The following is a 13,212-nucleotide window of genomic DNA, read 5'->3' as shown; positions in this document are numbered from 1 at the left end:
ACCCAAGCCCCTGAATGGAATTTACAACCAGGGGACTCTGTTTATTTGTCTACAAAGCACTTATAAGGGCTTCAACCAGGGAGGAAGTTGGGGTGGAAATATGTGGGACCTTTCAAAGTCACCCAGGTTATTAATGAGGTGGCTGTCAAACTGGACTTGCCTAAGTTGCTTAAGCATGTGCACACCGTGTTTCATTTCAGCTTATTGAAGAAGGATCTGAGTCCAAACAAATGGAGACCATGACCAGCAGCTGTCAGACTCTCAGTGAGACCACTCTTGACTCAATATTCCTTGAAGAAGTTTATTGAAAAGATTTGGTCAACTGTAGAGGTGAATGTCCTTGTCAGGACTGGCAAAACCAGGGCGGGAGATGGAAAGTAAAGTTACATGCCCACATTCCACACACACATCACACATCAGCTTCATTAACGGTCCTGAGAGATATAAGGCCGAACTAGCTATTCCCAAAGTCTTATCTTCGCCCAAGGTCACTCCCGTGTGAAAACCCAGGAACTCCTTGGGGGTTGCTTGAAGAAGAGTTACAACGGTGCGGTCCTAATGCTACAGACAATCAGACTCTCACTCACTCCCCCCCCCCAGGAATGTCATGGCAGCGAGGGCAAGAGAAGAAGCCAAGAGCTAAGCCAAATGTGCCAGCGAGGGCAAGATAAGAAGCAAAAATACAAAAGCGAAACCAGCATTGACAATACAGTACATCAATAAATCCCATTCAAGGGCCTGAATCTGACAGCAGCCCCTCCACCTCTGATGCTGAATGGCGAACCACATCAGGAGGTCGAAGAAATCTTGGACTCCAAGTTGAAACGGGGTTGCTTATATTATCTGATTAAGTGGAAAGCGTTCGATCCCTCCCATAATGAATGGGGGCACAGCAAGCACATTAATGCCCCCCGACTCGTGCACGCCTTCCATAGGGTTTACCCTTTAAAACCAGTGGGGTAGGGCCTTTGGGGTGGCAGAATGTCAACCAAAGCGCCTGTCTGGAGCTTGGTTGCCATGGAAAGGTGTGTGTGTGTGTGTATGTGTGAACTGGAATGTATACTTTTTTTCCTGGCTACTATCTGTCTGGTGTCTGGTGTAGCCATGTAACCACTGCCTTTCCCCTGGGAATCTTGGAGTGTTAATTCCTCAGGCTTTTAGCTTAGAGGCAATTGGCCAAGAGCCACTGATGTCTTATTTGATTATGCTATCATTACTGGCTTCGCATGCTTGACCCCAGTTCTAACAAAGAACGTTATGAGTCTGGATCCTATCAATGTCTCAATAAACTTTACTTCTTCTGAATGACTGTTATTGGGAACCGATTTCTAGGACCAAAAATTTAAAATTATTAAAGGCATGAGCCTTATCAGTAAAATGTTGAACAAAGGGAGATTCAAGATATTGTTGTTTGATATGCGATTTATGTTCAATAATTCATGTGCGCACGAACCAGGTAGACATACCAACATAATATGAGTCATACCCAGTTTTGTTCAGGTAAATGACTCGTTTAGATGAACAGTTAGAAAAGGATTTTAAATCATATTTAAAATTAATCTCAGGTAGGTAAATGCTTTGTGTTTGCCATGCCAATGGACATATTGAACACCTGCCACATTGATGATAGCCAGCTGGAGTCACAGAGATCCTATGAAGTGAAAGTGAGTCAGCACGAACCAGAGTATTACGTAAGCTTTTTGTTTTTCTAAAGCTGATAAAGGGCTTGTCCTGACATGCTGGGATATCACTGACTGTGTCTGAAAATTATTTTCAGGCCTTTGGCCTAGGGCAGCTGCCACCATAAGTGGGGGGTGCAGCTCACAGGTGATCTCTGGCTTGAACCCCAGGCATCCCCCCCCCCCCAGGCCTCACAATGAGGCCTGAGCAACTTGGAGCTTACCAGCTGCTGTCCTTTACAAAGTTTATATCTCCAGTACCTAGCATTTTATGGCACACATGGCCCAGGACAGAGTAACACTGATGTCAGATCTGGCCTTTGTAACAAATAAATTTGACACCTCTGTTCTACACTAACTGGCAATGGATTTCCAAAGCATCAAGCAGAGAGAAGGAAGGGGTAAAGAGAGAGATATATATATCTTTTATGCTCCTGCTATTCTAGAGACTTTAACCAGGAATCGTCTCGTTTGAAATGGGACCCTTAAAACGAAGTGCCCATGCTTGATCACTGAGTTATCACCTCAGAGAAGAACTGAATGAAAAAGGGCATAAGAATCAGTGGAGAAGAACTGCAGAAGAGCGTATAGTTTGAAAGGAAAGCTGTGTAGTGTGAGAATACCCCCAAAGTGAAAAAGATTTTGCTATAGAGTCTTATTTGTTGTTATCCAAAAAGGGATATTATGGAATAAAACAAACTAGCATTCCCCCCCGACCGCACTGAAATATTTCTTCCACTACCACTAGAAGGTCAAGGTTGCTTTGGATGCTGGCTAAATAGGTAGTGTGGTGTGGTTAGAGTGCTGGATTAAGACTGGGAATCCATGATTCTCAGGAAACTTACTGGGTGACCTTTGACTGATCTCCTGCATCTCAGGATTGTGTCATAAAATGAATAAGGGGAGAACAATATAGGCTGTCCTGAGTTCTGTGGGGAAAGAATGGCATACAAATGGGATAAGTACTGTATGCTGTGTTTTATTTTTTAAAAAGAACTATTCATGGGCTGATGTTGGGGAGGGGAGAGCACGCTTTGTGGGAATGGATTATGTAACAGGGCTCAAAAGCGAGGGAGGCGAGTCCACAGACTAGAACGGGCCATGTCTCTTAAGGAACCTGCTGAGGAAGCGTGTCTGGAGGTCACTGACAATGTCAGGATACAGGAAGTCGTCCACACTATTGAGCGAGGCTTCCTCTGTCTGTTGTGTTCACACACGCTTGTCACCAGCCGCACTTGGCAAGGCCCAGCCAAACCCAAGGGCTCACCATTGTCTGCACCGGCCCCCACTGCTATATATAACCCTCGTTCCCCATCCCCAATGGCGGGGAAAGGGAATTGTTTAGGCCTTTACTTTCCTGTATTGTTCAGGCCTTCGCTTTCCCATAGGGCTCATTGTTGGCGGGATCCCAATAAGGAGCAGGGCAAACACAATGAGAGGCCCCAGGGATGGGTGCAGCTGTCTCTAGGGGGAAGCGAAGCTGGCTTCGTGACTGGGGGAACGAAGGCGGCAAAAGGAGAAGCACATAGGAAAGGGAGGCCCTGCAGCTCTCGAGACCAGTGGCCGTTGCTGGCAGCCAGCTGTCGGGTTCTGGTGCCATCGCCACGAAAGTGTGGTGTAGTAGGAGCAGGTCCAAAGCTTGTGCGGCAACTATGTAGTTTTTTGCAGGCTATACCCTGTTCCACATGTAAGACAGAAACTCCGTCAAAGGTGGTGCTCCCCCAGCCCAATTTGAGAAAGCACACGGCAGTCGTGTAGAGGAGAATCAGATCTTGTACTTTATTGATCAACAAAGGAGGGAGGTGCCAATCCAATAAGGTTTTGGACCCCACAGCTCTCCCTAAGGTTACAATGGGAGACATAGGGTTTTATACCCCCTATGACAGAAATAAATCACAATTATTGGTTCCATCAAACTTTGTCACATATCCGTCACACTATTCTGATTGGGCTCGAACCTGTAGGCTGGATTTTCTCAGGCAAAAATATACCTTCTTTAGTTGAACAATAGGCTTTCTTCTTCCTAGGCTGTGAAATTCTAAAAAGTATCTAATTGTAACAGATATTAGTACATCATGCAGTGTTCTCCATCTAACGCAAGCAAACTGATATCAGGGACATGCGCAATTACAACTGGCAAGATCAAGCAAAGTCACTGCAGTATGATTGCCTGTCAGCATTTAGTATTTTACCCACAATGCTTTTAAGCAATGAACCAAAGTGAATATCTGAATATATGTTCATGATTGGCCTCAGTTACTGTGATTAGAATCATCAAAGGCACTTAACATATGCACCATGGAAGCGTTAAAAGCACCTACTAAGTTAAACTGACTTAGTCAGTGGCAGAGTGCAAAGGGTTTCATAAGCAATGTGTACAACACACATTAGGGTTGCCAACCTCCAGGTATCACCTGGAGATCTCCAACTATTACAGTGGATCTCCAGATGACCAAGATCAGTTCTCCTAGAGAAAATGTCTGGTTTGGAGGGTGGACTGTATAGCATTGTAGCCTGCTGAGGTCCATCTCCTCCCCAAACCCAGCCCTCCCCAGGCTCCACATGCCAAATCTCCAGGTATTTCCCAGCCCAGAACTGGCAATCCTACCCCACACCTGTAAAGGACTGTAAGTGTCCCCCCAACAGATGGAAATTTTGCTGAACTCCCTCCCTTTCCCAAACCTCGGCCCTTTTCAGGCTGCGCCCCCAAATCTCCAGGCATTTCCCAAACTGGAGTTGGCCACCTTGATAGAACCTGCTTTTTGGAAGGAACTGCTATTTGGACGCATGTGTCGAGAGCAAGGGCACCATGCCTTGTTGTATTTCTGGAAGTATTTTGAGCTGTGGCAGGAGCAGTGTTCCCTCTAAGCTGAGTTAGTGTGAGTTGACGCACAGTTTTTTCACTTCCAGCTCACACATTTTTGTCTTGACTCAGGAAGGATGGCTCCAGAGCAAACTAATTTATGCAGTAGCCAAATCGCTCACTCACAACTTTAATGCCAATAGCTCACAAAGCAGAATTTTTGCTCACAAGACTCCACAGCTTAGAGGGAACATTGGGCAGGAGCACTGTCATGGAAAGCTTAATTTCAGGGCAAAGTTTACAAACATAGGCAGCTGCTTGGAAGGTAGCCTGCAGCTGAGTGGTCACATGACCAGAGAGACAGAGAGAAAGTGTGTGTGACGTAATGGTTTTGGAATCTTCAGTTTTGAACTGGAGGGAGGAAAAAGCCGGTTGGAAAAGGTGGTTAAGGGTTGACTGCTGATCAGAAGAGGAAGGGGAGAAAGGGTGCTCTCGGATGGGAGAGAGAGCGTGGACCTTGTGAGCTGCTGAGGAGTGTAATGATAGAAACTCCTGGTGTGTAACTCAGACACACATAGTGCTCCTGTATAAGAAATCCTGTTGGGGAAGGTTATATAGTTCTAGCTAGGGACCAACTGCAAGTGAAGCCGTTTAAGAAGACAGGAGAGACTTCAATAGAACAGAGATATAAAAGATGGTGTGTGCAGGAAGGGTGTGGTCTGGAAGAAAACTGAAAGACCTAAGAGCAGTCCAAAGTTAAAAAGAAAACAAAAAGGAACAAAAGAAAGCCTGAATAACTGATTGACTCCCTGTATTTTTCTATCAAGGTTCTATCAAGGTGGCCAACCCTGTTCCCCGGTGTTATTTTAAATAAACTTGTATTTGTGTTTAAAGTGGGGGGTATCATAAACTTCTGTGTAGAAGAGGGCGAACCGGTGGTAGAAAGGGGGAAAGTGTACTGAGAGCCCCCTGCAGTTACAAGCACGGAGGTAGAAAAGTCTCCACTGGAGAAATCCTTCTGTCTGCAGAAATTTTTGGCAAGATCCAAGCCAACATATGTGGTGTTTGGAAAGGGCTATATAAACACTCATTATTGAATCCTGACTATTGAAAGCTGGAGTCTCTTGCTGAACCCGTTTGCATTGGGTTTTCACAATATTGTGCATATACAAAGACACTGCCAATTCGAACCAATCAGCAGCCATTAGTATCACGGACTACTTAGACAGCTATGAAAATGTAGGATTTTATTGAAACACAGCATTTATTGATTAACTATATGATTTGTGAGTGATCTAATTGTCTGTTTAAAGCATTGACTGCTGAGAGGGACAGTTACTCAGCAAGGATGGGTGGAGGGTTAAGAACTCGATTGGGCACACATGTACAAAAAGCCCGTCTCCCACCTTTCTTTCTTACCGGAACAGTTTGCGATTGTGCCTTAAGCACTTCATTTTTCAGCATCATCCATGCTTCCTGTGCATATTTCCCCCACAGCATTTCCAGCCATGGGATCCTACCTAATATTTCTCTGAGTTTTTTAAAATCAGCTTTCCTGAAGTCCAGGATAAGAGTCCTACTATGTCCTGGTTTCACATCCTTCTCTATGTCAAATTCCAAGCTGACTTGGTCACTATTCCCCAAAGATCCCACAACATTCACTTCATCAACCAATTCTTCCCTGTTAGTCAGGATTAAATCTAGGACAGCAGATCCTCTGGTTCCCACCTCCACCTTCTGAGAGATGAAGTTGTCCGCAAGACTATTCAAGAATCTGCAGGATGCCCCATGTCTAGCAGAGTTAGATTTCCAGCAAATATCTGGATAGTTGAAATCTCCCATAACCACTACATCCTGTCTCTGTGAAAGTTTAGCAAGCTGTTGTACAAATGCATCATCCAGTTCCTCTGGTTGGTTTGGAGGTCTGTAGTATACCCCCACAACAACTTCCCCTTCTCTCCCCCCACCCTGCTCTATCCTTACCCACACACTTTCAACAGGGCAACTCTTAAAATCCTGAATTTCAGTGCAAGCATATTCATTCTTGACATATAGTGCCACCCCGCCTCCTTTTTTGTTTATTCTGTTCCATTTGAACAAGGTATATCCTTCAATCGCTGTGCTCCATATATGAGACTCATCCCACCAAGTCTCAGTGATACCTATCAGATCATACTTACTTTCCACTATTTGAAGTTCAAGTTCCTCCTGTTTATTTCCCATACTCTGTGCATTAGTATAAAGACATCACAGATTACAGACATCCTTTCCTACCGTAGGTCCCTTCGATTTTACATGAAAATTACTGAACTCACCTCTCTCCCGTTCATTTATTCTCTGGTCACTCCCCTTCTTGAACTTAATAATTATTTTTAAAATATTTTTTACCTCCAGTCAATAGGATTTGTTTCCAGGAAAGTGTCTTTGGGACTGCAGCCTATTTAAGGCTGCTGTGCTATGCCTAGTAATTTAAGATTCAGTGGGCATTGCTTCCATGTTACCATATATAGGCTCAAACAACACATCAGTGCCCTACACAAACTTGCATGCGAGTAAACCCATTGAACTCAATGCAGCTGATTTTTGCATGACCCTAGCAGCACAAACTACCTATCATATGACAAGGATGGATTTTAAATAGGTCTAAAATATTATTTCTTTTCCAAACTTTGACAGGAGATCTGAACATTTTTTCCTGCCAGAATTGTTTGTTGCTTTTCTTCTGGCACTTCCTGTTTAGGAGACCAAAATGGGAACTGATGCCTTCATGAGAAATCTTGAAAAATGCACATTGGAGCAGAGCCAGCCTTTGGGAAGACTGAATTGCATAATTAATCTTCTTCCTTAAGACTTACATGTATTTTTCCTTTATGGAATTTTTTTTAAAAAAGCAGTTCTAAAGCAAACTGTGTGTTTGATGGAACTGCCAGGGTGTCATGAGAAATAATGAATCAAATAATGAAATCATCCTTGAATCCAAGCTACCCAGTAGCAAAGGAGGTGGCCTGCTGCATCTCTGCATTATAAAATGTTCTGGCCTCAATGTTTCCTATGGGATGATTGTAATTCTCACCCTTGTACTGAGAGTGAGTAATTTTTTTGGGGGGGGGTCATCAATTCCTAGTTGAAAAGTGCCATCAAGTTGCAGCTGACTCATGGGGACCAATGTTCCCTCTAAGCTGTGGAGTCTTGTGAGCAAAAATTCTGCTTTGTGAGCTACTGGCATTAAACTTGTGAGCGAGCAATTTGGCTACTGCATAAATTAGTTTGTTCTGGAGCCCTCCTTCCTGAGCGAAGACAACAATGTGTGAGCCGGAGGCTAAAAAACTGTGAGCTAGCTCACACTAACTCAGCTTAGAGGGAACACTGGGGACCTCATAATGTTTTCCAGGCAAGCAATGAACAGAGGTGGTTTGCCATTGTCTGCCTCTACGTAGTAACCTTGGACATCCTGGGTGGTCTCGAGTCCAAGTACTAACTGCAGCAACCCTGCTTAGCTTCCAAGATCTGACAAAACTGGGCTGTCAGGGGCTATCCAAGTCAAGGTGGGTGACTGCTTTGGTGAAATTCTGAGATGAGACTCGGCTAAGAGAGGAGGCTTCCTGCTACGTCCTTGTACATCAGTGTTCTAAGTTTGCCACCTTCCAATCAGGAGGCGTACTCAGATCAGTGCCACATGTAAAATAACCATAAGAACAGCCAGGCTCCACTCCAGGGTAGGTAAATCTCACCGTTACTCTAACAGTAAACCCTTTTTAAACTTTAAAAGTGAAGTTAGCTTCCAGTTTGAATTAAAAAAAACACAACAGCAACTAGAAGCATTGGAGATTTCCCCACAAATTAAATTAATTATAATTTCTGGGGATTTTAGGGATTCTGGGGATATAATTACCATTTCTGGGGATGTTGGTTGGACATGCTTTTCCACCCATTCAGCCACTTGTAGGCAAGGTGGTTCTGTACCACTGCGCTGGGACGGATCGGGGACAAACTAGATGTCGCATATATGTCATTCTCCCCTGATATTTTTTAAAAAATGAAAACCAGCTGCAGGAGGCTGTTATTGCTATTTCTAGGGTTGCCAGCTCTGGGCTGTGAAATAAATATCTGGAGATTTTGGGGGTGAAGCCTGAGAATAGGGTTGCCAAGTCCGTTTCTCCTCGCGGCGGGGGGCTCCCGGACGGAAAACATAGAGTTTTCCCCTCAGATGGCTGTGGACCCGCCCCCAGCGTGCCCAGCGTCATCACATCACATCCAGCTGGCGTGCACGCCGGGGTGGGGTTCCCCCCGGGGCCCGATTCCGCGTCATTCCGCGTCAGCGGAAATCGGGCCTCCAAAGTGGGGGATTATCCGCCCCCCGGGGGGACTTGGCAGCCCTACCTGAGAATGACAGGGTTTGGGGAGGGGAGGGAGCTCAGCAGGGATATGATGCCATAGAGTCTGCCTTTCAAAGCAGCCATTTTCTCCAGGGGAACTGGTCTCTGTAGTCTGGAGGTCAGTTGTAATAGCGAGAGATCTCCAGGCCTCACTTGGAGGTCAGCAGCCCTAGGTATTTCTGATCACAATCACCTTCGCTGTGTGTCTCCCAACCCCTTGCAGGGGGAAATCTTCGGAGGAAGTAACCATAGAGTTTTCCCCATATGCTAGAGCATTCCCCTGCAACATGCCCTGCGTGATGACATCACCTTCAGGTGACGTGAAGCGTGCATGGGAGGATCTCTGGGACAGTGGACTGGAGCCCCCCGCTGGCAACAGGTAGGGGCCTGGCAACCAGTGTTCCCTCTAAGCTGAGTTAGTGTGAGCCAGCTCACAGTTTTTTAGCCTCCAGCTCACGCATTTTTGTCTTAGCTCAGGAAGGAGGGCTCCAGAGCAAACTAATTGATGCAGTAGCCAAATTGCTTGCTCACAGCTTTAATGCCAGTAGCTCACAAAGTAGAATTTTTGCTCGCAAGACTCCACAGCTTAGAGGGAACATTGCTGGCAACCCTAATCCGCATGTAATGTAATGTTGAGTCTGGAACAATTATATCCCTGGATCAGTGATCCAGTTGCCCTTGGCTGGCAATCCCTGGGAGCATTGGGGGCAGAGACTATTTAGTAGTTACTTTCTGTTTTGAAACAGGAAGCAGTGCTGCAGGAATGGAATTTCAAAATCTTTATGATAAAACCATAGATATTTTTGGAATTCCTACAGTGTCATGACATCATTTCTTGTTTAAAACAGAAAGACAGGTCATACTGCTCTAGGAATTTAAAAAACCTCTATGGTTTTACCATAGAGATTTTGAACTTCCTACAATATCATGACAGTGCTTTCTGATTGGAATCAAGAACTGACTTCCATGTGTTGGTCTCTCCCCTCCCCCCCAAATCTCCCCTGTGGCTGCATTGAGTGAGGGCAGGGGCAGGGGACATCACTGGGAGGTCCCCAGCCATTACCAGGTAATTGGCATCCCTACCTCCAAAGAATATGGTGTTTTCTGTTTTAAGTGTATTCTCAGTAAATGAAAGTCCAGTTTGAGGCATTCTGTCTTTGCTTGGACCCATCGGGAGGAGGCCTAGGCCCAGATGAGGATGCCAGTCACCTTCTGTGAGGCTGATAGCTCAGGGTTAGCAGGGTCCCAGTGGCGGATCAATGCCTTAAGCAGCAGCAGTGTTGGTGGCTTAGTTGGAGAACCAGCTTGGAAGAAATGGCATCCTGTTTTTCCAATATGGGTGTGTGTGTTTGTGTCAGACTCTTGCACAAACTCACTCTCAACAACACTCTTCTGTTCAAAGATTTGTTTATTGAGATATGTAGCTGTGTCAAGTAGAGACCTTCTGTGTCAGAACTGCCAAATTTGGTGCCAGCTCTGGTGTTATACATGATTAATCAATAAACACTTATCTTCTTATGAAGCCTGGTGTGGCACCCATCCAATAAATCCAGACACACATCCCTCATAAACTAGCATGTGCTCCCCTCCCACCTGCAAACCTAACAGTTCCATTATCTACAATGGCCAGCTAGCAGAGAAGTTCAAGGACATTCACATTCTTCCCATACAGGAGGCTCCTTAGAAAAACAGTTACACAGTGCTAAGCAAAGCAGGCTCCCACTCACACATCCACATACTCCCCAACTCCCCCCCCAATAGCCCAGATACAGGATGATAGAGGAAAATGAAAACAGTACACAAGATCCCATGGCAAACGAGGCCCCGAGTTTGACAGGTTGCCCAAGAGGGAGACCCAGGAAAAGGGGTGGGCGACTCCTCTGACCATAGATACCCACAGAATCGTATCACAGAGCTGGGAAAGGCACAGAAAAGGATTGGAGTACCTTCTCTATGAGACCAGAGTAACATGTTTAAACCTTTTACAGAACCAGTGATGGAGGGTGATGGTAGAGCATGGGTAGGCAACCCACAGCACATATGTTGAACAGTAGCACACCAGATTATTTTGCTCAGCAACACCCCTCCTTCCACATCAGAAATCGAAGTCATGTCAAACTGGATCAGGCTATGGCTGGTCGTGTCTGGGAGGGAGAAGGGCAAGATGGAAGCCAGTGGTGTCTTGAGGAGAGGAGGGTTCCCTCTGAGTAGTGACTGTTTACAACTAGTAGTATCCAGAGTGTGGTCATTCAGGGAGTGAAATCTGTAGTGTGAGTTCCCCCACTATTGCCCTTGTGCTCCATTAGGATTGTGTTCACAGAGCATCTTAGGGCCACACATTATGTTCATGACATTTAGTTGCAACGGACTCAAGCAAGGAACTTTCAGGGTAAGTGAGAAGCAGAGGTGCTTTGCTGTTTCCTTCCTCTGCAGAGTTTCCTTGGCTGTGTCCCATCCAAGGACCGACCCTCTTAGCTTCCAAAATCTGATGAGATCAGGCTATACTATGCCCCCTTTCTTCTGTGCTAGACATTAGGCAAGTCTTATTTTCATATGCTGCAATTATGTTCTGGAGTGTTTGCATCAAGAGCAAAACTACCCTTATCGTATAGTGGTATTTCTAAAGCACCCTTATTTTTGTTTCTTGCTTCCATGAAACAAACAAACAAATTCATAAACTATATCTGATATGTGCAGCCAATAACTCACCTTGCCTTTCCCATCCCCCTTTTGTTTGTTTGCACGTCGACATAACAGGTAGATGCCACTTTTTTTTTTTGCACCCAGACTAAAAAAGATTGCTTACCCCAACAGTAGAGCTGATAGGGTTCTACAATTATGAATTATGTGGAAAGAGGGAAATCTTTTTCCGTCTCCTCTAATTCAATTTAGTGGTGGTAGGTTTGAAACTGACAAAGGAAGGGACGTTTTAGCCAAAGTGAAGTCCTGCTTTGCACAACATGTCATTAACTTGTGGGACTCACTGCCACGAGGTCTAGCTTGATGACTAAGGGGAAAAAGGATTAGAAAAAGGATGGTTGCTCTGCTGGCTTCTGTAAGTCATGCCAATTAAATGGAACCTCTGCATTCAGAGACAGTATACATCCAAATACCTGAAGCTGAAGACACAGGAGGGTCATTGCTTCATTTGTTGCTTGTCACTTTGGTCTGGTCCCACAAGGCAACAGTCCTTATCTTCTTCTGCTCTGTTCCCATACAGCATTCCCAGGGGGAGGGGGAGGGGGCTTGGCCGTGTAACCTGGGACTTGCACATTCCAGAAACGACAGTTAGCAAAATATTTTGCTTTCTCTGTTTATTTAGCTATTTTAAATCCTTCCTTTCTGGGACTAATAAAAATGAGCACTTGAAAAACTTGCAATAGGTCCAGAGGATGCCTCTGGCTTTCTTTCTGAATTTCCTTTCTGAACATCATCTCTGCATGCTGCCTGGTTCCTCTGCTCCTGTACAGCCCATTCACTTCCCACCTGTATCTCTTCTCTCTTCCATTGTCTGTTTCTTCTTTCTCACTCAGTCTTTTCCACATCTGGCTATTTCTTCTAACTGCTGCCAGGACAGTTCCAGGACCCTTGGCAAAGTGCTTTCTGTTCCAGTGAACCCTTCACCTAACTACGTCCCACCACACCTCCCATCTCCAGGCCTTGCTCTCCTTCCTTTTTTTTTTTTTGTAAACAAATTTTATTTTCTCAGGAATACAACATGTAAGATTAAATCATTTCATTCTATCAATTGTCTACCCCATTCCCAGTTCCTCCCCTCCCTCCAATGGCTTCCCACAATGCTTCCACCCCTGCTCCCAATTACTTCATATCATCAACAATATCAGTTTCTTATCATTACAATATAAAGATAACATCATTTGACTTAGTATTGATCTAAACATATTAAATTTTGTTTCACATCCCAGTTCTTTTCCAGATATATTTTAAAGTCACTCCATTCTTGAAAAAACACGTTGTCTTCTTTGTTATTCAACTTCTTCGTAATTTTGTCCATCTCTGCCATGAACAGAACTTTATGTATCCAGTCCTCAATTTCTGGCACTTTCTCTGTTTTCCAAAATTGTGCATAAATCATTCTCGCTGTTGTGATTAAGTACCAGAATAAGGTCTTTTTAGTTGTATTGACTTCTTCCATTTTCAATCCTAAAAGCAGAATTTCCGGTGCCTTTTTAAAAGAGCATTTCAAAATTTTTTGCATTTCTTTGTGGACTTTTGTCCAAAAGTCAACTGCTTTCTCACAAGTCCACCACATGTGGTAAAATGAACCTTCATGGCTTTTACATTTCCAACACTTATTTGACATATTCTGGTTCATATTTGCAATTTTTTTCGG

This window comes from Gekko japonicus, unplaced genomic scaffold, assembly GCF_001447785.1.
Source record: "Gekko japonicus isolate JY-2015 unplaced genomic scaffold, Gekko_japonicus_V1.1 scaffold180, whole genome shotgun sequence".
NCBI classification, from domain to species: domain Eukaryota; kingdom Metazoa; phylum Chordata; class Lepidosauria; order Squamata; family Gekkonidae; genus Gekko; species Gekko japonicus.
The sequence above is the reverse complement of the archived record's forward strand: the minus strand, read 5'-3'. Positions refer to the sequence as shown.